The sequence below is a fragment of the Nycticebus coucang genome, chromosome 7 (genome assembly GCF_027406575.1).
Source record: "Nycticebus coucang isolate mNycCou1 chromosome 7, mNycCou1.pri, whole genome shotgun sequence".
Classification (NCBI taxonomy): Eukaryota; Metazoa; Chordata; class Mammalia; order Primates; family Lorisidae; genus Nycticebus; species Nycticebus coucang.
Genome location: NC_069786.1, coordinates 49,409,175 through 49,423,327, shown reverse-complemented (window position 1 = coordinate 49,423,327; position 14,153 = coordinate 49,409,175). Strand labels below are relative to the sequence as shown.

The 14,153-nt window shown below is 33.6% G+C and overlaps 1 protein-coding gene across 1 annotated transcript in view; it reads right to left on the bottom strand.

The window, feature by feature from the left end:
- GALNT13 (polypeptide N-acetylgalactosaminyltransferase 13) overlaps positions 1-14,153 on the bottom strand; it is a 558,341-nt gene that overhangs the window by 524,503 nt on the left and 19,685 nt on the right. Inside the window, exon 2 of the mRNA XM_053598099.1 lies at positions 2,063-2,133. The gene's annotated coding sequence lies outside the window, so the exon portion shown is untranslated. The remainder of the gene's footprint in view (positions 1-2,062; positions 2,134-14,153) is intronic.

Genomic DNA, 14,153 nt, shown 5'->3' with positions numbered 1-14,153 from the left:
TTATTTGAAATTCAGTCATAAAATATTCATTTGCTAAGGCCTTCTTATGTATGATCTGAGGTTTGGGAATAGTGTTTTAATGCAGAAAAAAAGTAGTGAGATCAGCCACAGAATCTCAGTGCTTAACACCCAGGTTAAGAAGATGAGGAAGCTTTACAATTAGATAGGTACGCTTCCAGCTTCCTTTCCATGAATGATACATTTACATTTCTGTGGTATGTTTTCCTAACATGAAAAATGAGGATACAACATATCTGATTCACAATGTTATTGCTTAGATTAGCCGCAATGTTGAATGTAAAGTGCATGGGATTGAGTTGATACTTGGTAATGTTTTCTTGCCCAGTTCTTCACTTTCCTGCACTTGCTTGACAGAGCATTGGATAAGCTTGTCAAGCAAATTATCTGATAGTTATACCATTTAACTGTTTTCTTTATTTGTTTTTACAAGTTTTCCATGTCTGCTTCAAGGATTTCAGACTCTGCAAGCACTTCACAATTGCCCCCACGTTCTCTCATAAAGCTCACACTCCACTTTCACTGCTACAAAAAGCATCTTGTTCTCTATTTACAAAGATAGCTGAAGTTTACTTTCTTTCTGAGCATGTCAATCACTAGTACTCACTGAATTCTTTATATGTGTACTTTACATGGCTTGATTATAAGATTATAATGCTTGATAAACATACTTAAATATGCAAGTAAATCACTCCCTGTATAACAACCACTAACATTTATTGAGCATTTACCATGTAGCTGGAACTGCGCTGTACTTTGTATGGGATTATCCACTCCACACAGATGAGGGAGTCCCTAATCTTACATTCATTTTAAAGAGCTATTAAACAATTTGCTCAATATCATACAAATAGCAAGTCATAAATCTACAATTTTACATTGGATGTTCTAAATTCTGAGTCTGGATTCATCAGCCACCACACTATCCCACACTTCTACATCAGGAGACAAAGTACATATTACCAATTCTGCCATCATTTCTTCTACATTTTTTGGAAATTGTATTTTTGAATTGTGCTCCATATCTTTCCCACTTTATTAAACAAAGCAATTGAGCATATGAATGCTAGGACTCCATAAGTCTATAAGTCTCTTCCAACTTTAACATAATATGATGACATTTAATCATGTTTTTCAATGAATAAAAGAAGACTTTTGGAAAACTTTAAAATGCTAGTTCCAAACATTTTTTTATCAAAGAATAAATTAAGTGGATTCGTAAACTTTCATTCAGGAGTCTACAGTTCTGCTTATTTTCTCATAGTTCAAATCAGTCCAAGTCAGGAACTAGAGAGCATCATTTAAAATGAAAACAATATGACAGACAATAACAAAAATAATCTGCAACATTGTTCATGGTCCTTAAACCAGACAAGGCTTAAGCAGAAGCAAAATCCAAAAGAAAGAACCGGAAAGTGTTTGAACCCTTAAATATTTACGATCTTAATTTCAAGTCATCTAACTTAGTTCTACGTTACTGGTAGAGGCAATATTGTATAAAAAGTCTTACACCCAAAGCCTAGATTAATCACTCTGGGTAGATTTCGAGCAAGATACTAAAACTTTGGGGTTCTCATTTTTCTCATTTATAAAATAGGAAAAAAAGAACAACTTAAAAGAGTTGGGGAAGTATTTATAAGGCAATGCTATTGTAAAGTGCCTTACACAACAGAAAATCTTAATATATATTAATTCAATACTTCATTTCAAATTTTTGATATCAACACAGGCCAATATCACTAATATTTCCTTTATTCTTTCAAGTTACAACTAAGAGGGAAAAAATCTTACTTATATAATGGAGTGAGAAAAGTTATGTGTGGGTAATATTGAACTATAGTAAAATCTTTCATTAGAAATATTGAAATTATATAACTTAATTCAGACTAGCAAGCAGCTCATCGTTTTTTAATCTTTTGTATCCATTTTTCTTTAATATTCACAACTATCAAAAACTGAAAATAGAAATGTGTTCTTTCCTGTCTGCCAAATTCATTCCTCATGATTGCAATTGAGTAGAAAAATAAAAATATATATTACTTACTGTATGTGGCACTTGGCAACTTCAAAATGATACACAAACATTCATTCTCAAAACGCTCCCACAAAATGCATCTGCAGAGGAAGAAAAAAATCCAAACGAGTAAGCAATTTGTCAAGGTCACAGAAAAACAGATCCAGACCTATATATGTTTAACTGCTATATACTTTAACATACCAAAATAGAGTTTTCATAATACAGATTGTACCTCTAGCAAAGTATACTGGGCTGATGAATAGAAATACTCCTGACTACATGCAAATATTCTAAAATCAGTAAAGAAAGACACTTTTAAATGAGAGGTATGAATTGTCTGCACATTGGCTTCAGAATTTTATGCAAGAAACACAGTGCCCCCCAGAATACCGGCAGAACTGCATAAAAGAAATTTAAAAATGTGAGATGTTCCTAAGTAAATTTAGGGGTAAATTTGAGATGATTATTCAAATAATTCAAATTTTTTAAATATACTTTGATATATTAAGATCACTGTATGAAGTTCACTGAGTTAGAAAATAATTTTGCTTGCTTTTTCCAGAGAATTGCACCAATTCATTTAGTCACTGGATTTCAATTCCAACTAAAAGCATGTACCGGGAAAAAGTCAGCCATGGGGTTTGCACAGCTCAGGAAAATGGACAAACAGATGCTTTCTCTGTTTTCCAGAGAGACAATGTGATTATAAGTGGAAAGTGATTTAATTGGGATTTTTAAATTAATTTGTTTTGGGGGGGGTTAGAAGACCACATTAATTCAAGCTGTAAATATTTCAATGTAAGTATATTTTATGCTACTGACTATTCTTTTTTATAAAAGAACTGTCCAAAAGAAACAAAATAAAGTACAACCTAATGAAAATTATACCTAATCTTTTAAAGCACAGTGTATTGTTTCAGACAGATTAGACACTCCATAGACCAACAGAATTTGGTACAAAGAAATTGGAGTCTTTACACTACTAAACAGAAATAGAAGTTTAGTGATACAGGAGTTGTGCTTTTGTTCACCAAAACCAACTGTAAGAAAATCAACGTTTCAAACTTCAGAACAGGCAAATAGTGTGTGAAAGGCACTGGGAAGGCACTGGCCTCCCCCTTGACCATAAAATCGTGGTTCTACCAATGTTCAACATGGAGCATCTCAAACCAGAAAAACTAGATAGAATTAGCAAGTTATAGTGAAATGACAGAAATAAATAAAGTCCTAACAAACTATATATTTTTAAATTCCAACATAGAAATTAATATCAGACACAAATTCATTTTCACATATAATTTTATTGTATTTATAAATTTATAAAACTTAGCTGATGGGTATACTTCTTCATACTTTAGCTTATTCTTTCTCATAGACAAGAGGAGTGAAGTTAATGCTAATTATTTGACTTGCAAAATTTAACACAGCTCTTCTGACCTGGGTTTCCTCTTACTGTAACATCTGCTAGTCTCTAACCTGGATCCAGATCAAAAGCTGCAAATTAGGGCAAAAAAAAAAAAATCTGGATCACTGACATGTTATATCATTGCTTTAAAAATATTAAACAATATTCAATAGCCGAAGATTTCTCCCGAAATTCTTATTACTAGCTTCTCTGGCAGAGCAAAGATTTTGCAGTGCTGGGCTCTGAGTTCCCACATGGAACAGAGACATGACAGCTCCTCTTAAATGGCACGTGCTTTATATACTCACCTGGTACCTACTTTTGCAAACTATCTTCTACTTCTCCAGTCTCAAGCACTGGAGTGTTTTGCACCTTATCCTACCCCTGCTTTCCTACCCCATGCCATCATATCTTTTTGCTGTAAAATTGAAGGAAAGATTTTCCTTTCTAGGCACAAAAAGCTTACTTCCTCAGTTAAAGCAACTGCTTATAATCATATATTTCACAAGATTCCAATAATCAGGTGCTATCAATTAGTTATCCTGTTTTAAAACTTTGTAGATTTAAATTTCCATTCATTTAAATATATATTTATGATTTCTAAAGCCAAGGGAGAAAATTGTATCCACGAGTGGTACATCATCAAAAGAATACATGATTTTAAATAATGATGTTACATTTAACATGGATATGACTTTCAGAGGGATATTTCCTAAACTAATGGATAGATCATATAATACTTACAATGATAAACACAAATCTTCAATTTAATTAAATAAATTGGATTGAGAGAACCCTGATCAACCACTGAAGTGGAAATAATACAACCTAAAATTTTGGTTATAATGGCATATTGCAAATCTCTTGAAATAACATATTTTTGAGGAATGCTTAAAAAGATGGACCTGGAATTCTGGGTATCTATGATAATAGATGTTACCTAAATCTAACACTGGGTATCTATGATAACAGAAGCTACCCAAATTTGACACCACTCACATATTCTGAAAAAAAAAAAAAAATCCAGCCAGTAAAAATAAATAAAAACATACAAATTCTAAGACTTCGCATAACTGGAAGTTGGAGAATAATAAAAATGTCAAATAACCTGTAAACAGAAAATTAAACACTAATATCTAACAGATCCACCTTTCAAGCTCTCACTGAATAATTACAGAGATCTAGGGAAAAAAAACTGTGAGAAAGAAAGGAAAATAAAGGTTCTAAAAGTGACACAAAAAATTACACACAGAAAGTCCACTCAAACTATGAAAATATTGAACAACTATCCTGGCCTATTAGAGCACATATGTAGAAAGGAAACTTATGAAATTTGTGGCAACAACATGTTTTCTGGGAGAGGAACAAAAAAGGCATTAAGGTGATGGGGACACATTACCAGGACACAGATCCCAGCTTCCAGAGGCCAAATCTTGGATAATTAGGAAATAAAAATAAATAATTATTATAAAACATGAAAAATCATTGCAAAAATTTAATATAAATAAAGAGATACATAAAATATAAAGTTAAGAAAAGTCTTCCTTTGAGTAGAATGCCATTTAAAAAAAAATAGATGGATTGATGAAGTCGGAAAATCATCATTAAGCAAACATTATAGTAGAACTGATTTAGCCAAGAAAACACCAACAGGATCAGCACTCGTGGGAGAAAATGTGATGACAAGGTATTTCCAAAGTCTGAAAGTACCTTCCCCCAAATTACTTAATTACAATGGGGGAAACGGTAAGTAGGAATAGAGAAACTTGGCAGAAACCACCTTAATGAACTGATCTAAGACAGCATCATCAGTAATAGTATAAATACACATGACGTGCCTCCACGTCTGCTGTGCTGGAGAAGGACACATGACTATTGTGGTATGCCTGCCAAAAAGGCATCACCTAAGTTAATCATTAGGAAACATCGGGTAAAGCCAAACTGAAGGTACTGTACAATATATCTAGCCTAAACTTTTCAAATATCAACATAATTAAAGACTCAGGAAATGTTCTACATAAAAGGAAGTCTAAGCACTAAAAGCAACCTTCAGAATTGGAAAAGATATTTGCAGTCTATGAATCTGACAAAGGGTTGATAACTAGAATCTATAGAGAGCTCAAATTAATCAACAAAAAATGAGCAAAGAATCTCATCTGCCACTGGGCAAGAGATATGAACAGAATCTTCTCTGATGAAGACAGAAGAATGGCTAACAAAAGCTTGAAAAAAATCCTCACCGTCCCTGATCATCAGAGAAATGCAAATCAAAACCACGCTGAGATATTATCTAACCCCAGTGAAATTAGCCCACATCACAAAGTCTCAAAGCTGCAGATGCTGGCGCGGATGTGGAGGGAAGGAAATACTTTTACACTGCTGGTGGGACTGCAAACTAAGACAACCTTTTTGGAAGGAAATAATGGAGAATCCCCCAAAACTCAAATTAGACCTCCCATTTGATCCTACAATCCCATTACTAGGCATCTACCAAAAGAAAAAAATTATTTTATCAGAAGAATATTTGCACTAGACTGTTTATTGCAGCTCAAATTACAATCACAAAAATGTGGAAACCTAAATGTCCACCAACTCAGAAATGGATTAACAAGCTGCGGTGTATGTACATCACGGAATACTGTTCAGTCATTATAAAAGATGGAGACTTTATATCTTTTGTCTTAACCTGGACAGAGCTGGAACACATTCTTCTCAGTAAAGTGTCACAAGAATGGAGAAGCAAGTATCCAATGTACTCAATTCTAATATGAAGCCAGTAGATGATCTAATACACACCCACATATGAGAAAAAACTCAAATCAATTCAACCTGGTGGGGCAGAGGAATGAGGGAGCTGGGAGAGGGGAGGAGTGTGGGGGCTGGCACACCTCTTGGGGGTGGAACACAATTACAAGAGGGACTTCACCTAACAGATGCAAATAGTGTAAACTAATTCCTTTTACCCTCAATGAACCTGAACCAATAAAAAATAAAACAGTAAAAAAGGAAATTTAAAACACAAGACAATCAAATGTACCTGTGAGCCTAGATATGCACTGTGAGTTATATAATGTAAGTAGTATTAATATTGAATTTCTTAATTTTTATAATTGTACTCTGTTTATATATTGTCCTTATTCTTAGGAAATACACACATTAAAATACTTCAGTTAAAGAATAATGTCTGCAACTTACTCTCAAATGATTCAGGAGAAGCAGGAGAGTGTGTGTGCATGTGTGTGTGTGTGTGTGTGTGTGTGAATGAGCATGCCTAAGTAGGAAAGCAAAAAAGGTAAAATCTGAATAACTATCAAATCTAGACAAAAGTATTCAATATTCTTAAACACAATTCTTGCAAATTTTCTGTATGTTTGAAACATCAATATTTAAAATTATAGAAAAAAGATAGAATTAAATACAAATAAAGAAATATTTTACTTCCACTTAGATATTTTGGGATCACAGAATAATAGTCAATATTAATAAAGTGTTTTTAATCAGAAAAAAATTAAGAAGTTAAAAAATAATTCAGAATCATTGCCCAGTACTTTTGGTAAGATAACAAGAAATCTAGAGTGTTAGATACACATAGTCCTGTATTTTATGTATACTATATATTTATATAATATTTCTATCCTTACATATTAAGTATTTATGTATTTAAATTAAACTAAAGGCATATAATCATAACTTACATAATTACATATGGTAAATTTATAAAATACAGAAGAACAAAAGTAAATATAGAATTTAGTTTTAGATTTTTAAATAAACCACACAATATTATGCTACATTATTATAGTCAGCAAATTGAGGAATGTAAAGTTAAATAATCAACCTATATTCACAAAATAAATGGTAGTCGTCAGCAATTGAAGAAAAAATAAAGAAAATATTATCAAACAAACCATCTTTAAAGATTATCAGTATGTGTTCTTTCCTTAAATTTAGCTTTCTAAATCAAAAGTTCCGAGTTTTATTTTTTAACTCAGGAAAAGAAAAGAAACATAAAAATATATCACCCTTAATTCTTGAAATGATATATTTTCATTTATAACTATCCTATCTTTACCTCCAGTTTATCATTTAAAGAATTATATGAGCCACTTTATAATTAGGTTTTTTTTTATTTAACTGTCAATTCTTTGTACTGAAATATCACCATTTTCTATTATTACACAACAAGACCAAGATCACGTCAATGGCTAATATCCCCTTATTATGGCATGCTATCATTTATTTTTATAAAATAACAGTTATCAAATATTTATTACAAAAACAAAACATTGCAAAGGTCCTTGTGTATATATCTTCTGCAGTAGCATGATTGTTCCTTAGGTTAAAATACTGAGGAATGGAATCGCTTGATCCAATTGCATGATACTATTAAAATTTGTTAACACATACACGTATATTATTCACACCAATACAAATCATTTTTCTATTTGAACATCCCCAAAGTCGGGTTCCACACTGCAATCACAGTAGCCAGTGGCAGTCGTGATGCAACGTTGCCTGTGTGGCTCACTTTGGCCTTAGTTCTTCACATGGTCCTGCCTTTATTTAAGCTGTGTGTATTCTTAGAATTTTATGTGTCGAGTTAAATTACCTTTTAAAATGTCTTCAAAAAGATTATACCAAATTGCCATATTAACTTTAAATTCCTACAAATTCCTACAAATTTAGCAACTTTCCTATCCTCTAGATTCCATACTTTTAAATTCTGGAGACTATTGCAAATATCATCCTGCACATAGAAGTACTTACAGTGTCTGACTTGATTTACCTGCCAGATCACTGATTCAGTGACAAATGAGAGTTATGCCTCCTTTTATACAGACTGTATTTTCTTTACTCATTGATGAAAATCTTGTGTAAGATTTGTATTTGTCATTGTATCAGAGAATGATATTAGATTAAGTCAGAATGAATTATTTCTGTCGGTCACACTGGTTGTCGCCCCACTTTTATCTACATCAATTGTCTCTCTGTTTTATTCCTATTTTCCTACCCATTGAAGAAGCTGACTCATGTGTAACTTCTAAAGTCATCACTCATGTTTTCCTTCTTTTCCTTCCTCACGACCCACCTCCATCTCTCTCTCACCTCACTTTTAATTTGACCTTCAGGAACACGGATTCCCTCGAACCCTTTATTTTGTAAATATGGCTTGATAAGGAACTGTGGTAATTTCAATCATGGGTATGAGAAATCAGGATCTTTTGAGTTGTAGACAAGCAATGTTTAAATATAATACCCCTAAAGTCCATCAGCCAACTTACATCAAAGCATAATTCCATATCTAGTCTATGTACCATGGTTAAATGTCATGGTGTTGTGTTTCTTAACTGAAGACTGTATCATCCATCCTTCTTCTTTAGTCATTAGTGAGGGAGAGATAACAGACCTATTTCTTAACTTAGTAAGCCCTCAGTCAATTCTTTGTTCCCTCTCTTTACTTTTCTCACTGAATGTTTAAGGACCTGGGAAAGTGATTGCCACACATATTCACCAGTGTCTTTGAAATCCATGTTCAAACAAAATCATTTGTGTCATTTATAATGTTTATCATTGTGATCCATAAAAGCAACTAGATATCTAAAATTAGTGATCAACTAAGTTTTGATATGTCCATGTAAAATAACACCACGCAGTCACACAATCATGTCTCAAATACTCTTTATTTACATACATAAAATTCCAGTATATATTTTCAAAACAACATGAATAATTTAGAAAATAATATACAAAGAAGCAATGGTGTGAATAATTATAAATATACATATGTAGGTAATATATTTACTTGCATGCATGTATATAAATTCAGAAAACTTGGAAGACTATACAGAAAAACAGTTATGTCTAATGATGTAAAAGCATAAGTAACTTTAATTTTCTTTGTGATACGTTTTATAATTTTCCAAATCTACCCAAAATATGTATCGTGTTACAACCCATCCACCCGCTGACAAAGAGTACTAGTTCTAAAACTTGGAGCAAAACCAACAAAGCATCTAGATAAGAACAAGCTACATAGCTATAAATCTTAGAATTCAGCATTAAAAAAGCTAGAAACTAGTACGAACAATATTAGGGCATAAATCAAGAATATGATGAAATTTTCAAAAATTAATAAAGCTTGATTATTCTGATGTATTATTATGATTATTATGATTATTCTGATGTCAGTTTCCTCCCTGGTAGCCAATCTCACCTCCCTTAACTGCTATCTACACTTTTATGCTCTCTGGCTTTTGTAGATGTAATGGATGGAACTCTAGCAGTTGTTTTGAGTACATGAATCCTAGAATAATAACAAGATTCCAAGATCCCTGAAAATATAATAAAGCCATTTAGCAGGCATGGACTTCCAACATCAAGATTTCTTATTTTGTGAAAGAAAAACAAAGCACTAATTTCTTCAGGCTACTCTAGGTATACACTGAACACAATTCCTAAGCACATCATCTAAGATTTTGCTGGTAAGAAAATAGAAACATTTTTTTCTTTCGTGGACGAAATGATTCTTTGCTAACAGATATTACCAAATATTAGGGTTCACATGTAAAATCATATGTAAAATGAAGATAGAGGACAGAAATGAAAAGAATTATTTAACATTTTGGAAATTAGGATACCTTAGAAATGACTCTTAGAAATTTATATTTCATAAAAGTAAATGTTTAGTAGTTTAATTATACTTAGTAATATGAAAGATTATTTTTAAAATTAGATTCTATAATAAAACAACTTTAACAGTAGCAAGTGACATTATCCTACACAATAAAAATGAACTTCCAAGAATGAAGATTATTTAAAAATTAGTTATACTTCTAAAAAAGTGAAGATTTTTGAACATTTAAACCTTAATTTAGAACTGGGGGCTTTGCATCACAAAGCCAACTAGAAGTGTGGTATTAATATGGGATGGATTTAAATAGTTTTTTGCATTTTCTCGAACCCATAATTTTGGTAAATCCTTGCTTATTATGTTTGCAAGAGATTATATTAATATTTTATATGCTCTTTATATTAAAAAAAGATACAAAGGGTGTCACAAAGATTAATTCAACGCATCATGAAATTTATAGCCCTTTATCCTACTGAATCACTATTAACAATTTCTTAAGACATTTATCGATGACGAGTTGGATTATGGCCTTTTGTGGGCCCCAGGGGAACAACGAGGAATGCGAGGTGTCTACTATGAAACAGCTTGTCATCTAAAGTTGGAGACGTGTGAGGGCACAACTGTGCTAACATGGTGTAAGTTAGCAACAAACAGCGATAGAAACAAAGCATGTGGGGACAGTGAAAATAGAATAATTCTGCTTTGGTGATTTGGAAAAATCCTAATTTGAACATTTGAGCTGACCCTTGAAATGAGGAGATGGGAAATTCAATGCCTAAAAGTGCAAGCAAAGAAACAGTCATGAACACCGATGACACATCCAGGTAACAGAGAAGCAACTCAGTGCAATCTTCAACATAGATTAAGAGGAAGTAAAAATGAGATATGAGGCCGAAAGGAGCATTTTGGGTAGATCTGTATGAAGGGACTTGAAAAATGTGTTTGATATTTAACCTATAGAGCTTTCAGAAGTTTTTAACGCCCAGGAGCTACACACTCAGAATGATACTCAGAGCGATCCCTCTATTGACAGTGTGGCATTCATAACAAACTTCGCGATAACAACTATATCAGTCCTAAGTTTAGACCATGTGAGGCCATCAGGGACACAGCATTACTGCTCCAGACTTCTTTCGGTCTACAACTCTGTGACTTGTCTCCTGCAAACAAAACGACTTCTAGCAAATTCTTATAAAAGACAGGAGTGACAGAACTCTTGGGCCACTCTGATGAAAATTACAAAGTCATTACAATTTCAAATACTCAATGAGTTTGACAAGAAGTATATAAAATACACAGTCTCTGACTAGCTGACAATTTGAGAGGGAAAACAAATTCACATGGAATTAAATAAGACATTCTTATAGCACGGTAGAAAGACAGTTTCAGTGTTCCTACTGAGAAAGCCAGATAAAAATTTGACTGACCTAAATCCTTTTTGGTCTGCATTATTTTACAAAGTAGCCTCTCCTGCTCTGGAAGGCCCAGGGGATCTATCCGTGCATGTGCAATCTAATTAAATGCATGTAGTAAGGACTTAATTGTGTGGAGCATTATGCTAGGTCCAGCACAAAACAACGCTGTTAGGCTGCCTTCTTGGATTTCATAACCTATGAAACGCAGTTTATATGCATTATACATTAGACATCTATAATTTAGGCAGAGGAAAGATTTTTAAACTATAAGAAATGGCAAAAATATGTGTAATGACATCGAGTGCTTCATGAGCTCCAATATGTAGGGCAAATCCTTGATTAGTTCCATTTCAAGGGGAAACACGGTTAAGAGTCAGAAAATAAATGCTAGGGAACAGATCTCATTCCTGAGACCAAATGGGAGAGAAAGGAAAGCTCTGCCCTATCCAGGTTTGACAGCACTAAACGGCAAGGTCAGTTATGCAATCTGAGGCTCAACATGGCACAGGAGCGCTGTGCTTAAGGGTGGGAGGAACAGGCCAGCCACAGCACAGCATCCGTCTGGAAACACAAGCTTCCTCTTCCTTTTTTTTTTTTTTTTGTGTGTGTGTGTGGTGGTGGTGTCTCATTCTCACAGATTAATTTAACCTAACAGAGGGAAACCCAGTCATGAGTGTCGGCATAAAGGCAGGAACTCATCAATTTCTCATAAATAGAAGTTGCGAACCTAAATTGAGAAAGCATGATGTGAAAAAGTTTTGAGTTAGGGTGCAGAGAGAATTTATCCCTGACACCAAGCACCTGGTCTGTGAGATCGGAATTCTTAAGTCCCCTGGATGACTGGCTTGATGGCAATCGGCCAAGTATATCATCAGAACAGAACTCTAGATTCTAAAGAATCTCCCTGCCCTTGAAGCCCACACACAGTGGTAAATGAACAAATGAGACACACATTTCCCTGTTGAATACAGCCATGAATTACACAGTATGAACACACTTACTAAAAAGCACAGGAAAGAAGTAAAAATTCTATGAATATGTAATAATGCACTCATGATTCATGCATCTGTTCATACGTTGTTCATGTAAAAAAAAAAAAAAAAAAGTCTTTGTTCTTGTTTGTGCAAAAGAAGTCCTTTCCACAAAGAAGTTTGCAGTTGAAAATGGTTAACCTTAGGTGTGGACCCGGTCCACTCTTGACAGAATGGCTTGGCCTTAGGAAGAGACATAGCTCTACTTTGCAGATGGTGCTCATCCCTGAATAAGGAAATAATCCTTAAAGCTGGGATGAGAAAGTCATCTTCTTAATAGTATGAGACTCCGGCAGACTTGACAGAAATCAAACAGAAATTCAGACATGCGGGGAAAAAAAAAAAAAAAAAAAAGATTTTTCCCTGGTGGACATCTATGGTTTTAGGAGTGCAGAAGCACTCAGTAATTGTACAACATGAGCATGAACCCATTGCTGAAAACCCATTTATAAGCATGGAAGTATTTGTCTGTTAATAAAATTTTAGGAGTGCCTGATTTTACATTTACCTAGTGCCTTAACCTAAGTGGATATCAAAATCACTGGCAAGATTTATTGATTATGTATACTGACTGCTTAAGGAGGAATTGTTTCATGCACCAATGAAGTATAGTCCTTTCAGTATTAAATGCAGCAACATTTAATTGGCCCATAGTTCTATATATTCAGTTACTGTGCAATGTAACCCTTTGGCAAAATAAAAGTGCACAGGTACATAATGAACTGTGGTAAAATGACATGCATAAAATACAGAGTGATTAAAATCATCTAAAATATTTTTCCATGGCAAGTAATAGATGCATGTATGATTTAAAGAAAAATAAACATAGATAAAAATAACTCCTCGTCACTTAAAACTGTATTATTACACGTGGGAGCTTTAGGGTGTGATGGGGGTCTACAAGAGTGAAAGAGTATTTGAAAGGTTTTAGGTTGGCTCAAAACTCAAAACTACTGAGTAAAATCTGGCAAGAAAGTTATACTGAACACAAAGTTTTATATAAAGAAGTTTTAAAAACTCAAGCTGGGAAAATTTAATTTGACCCAACATAAGGTCAAAACAAACTCTATGGTTAATAAAGCAACTAAAAGGCCATAACTGAATTATGAAAAAATAAAATCAGTACATTAGCTGTAGTAATGCACATACATACTGAAGTTTCTGGAGGTGCACGCTTAAACAGAAAATTCATAAAAATGAAAACCCAACTATCAGTAAGAGCCCTTTGGAGAAAAACACACACATTCTCATATCCCCATACATAGGTAGTTCACATCAGCCTTACCCTGTGCCAGAAAACAGCATATCTTTGATTATGTGCCAATCAACAAAATCAATCATATTCCTAACTAATTCTATATCTTGGTTTTATATTTATGAAGATGGGGAAAATTCTTTGTGAGTAGCTAACTTCCAAAGTGCTTGGTATTAAATGAAAACTGTTCAGAAAGTATACACACCATAAAATAATTACAGGTGACATAATATTTTGCCAGACAAATGCAACAATATATGACATTGAATCAGGCCAGGTATAATGGCTCACACATGTAATTTTAGCACCCTGGGAGGCTGAGTTGGATGGATCCCTTGAGCTCAGGAGTTAGAGACCAGCCTGAGCAAGAATGAATGAGAC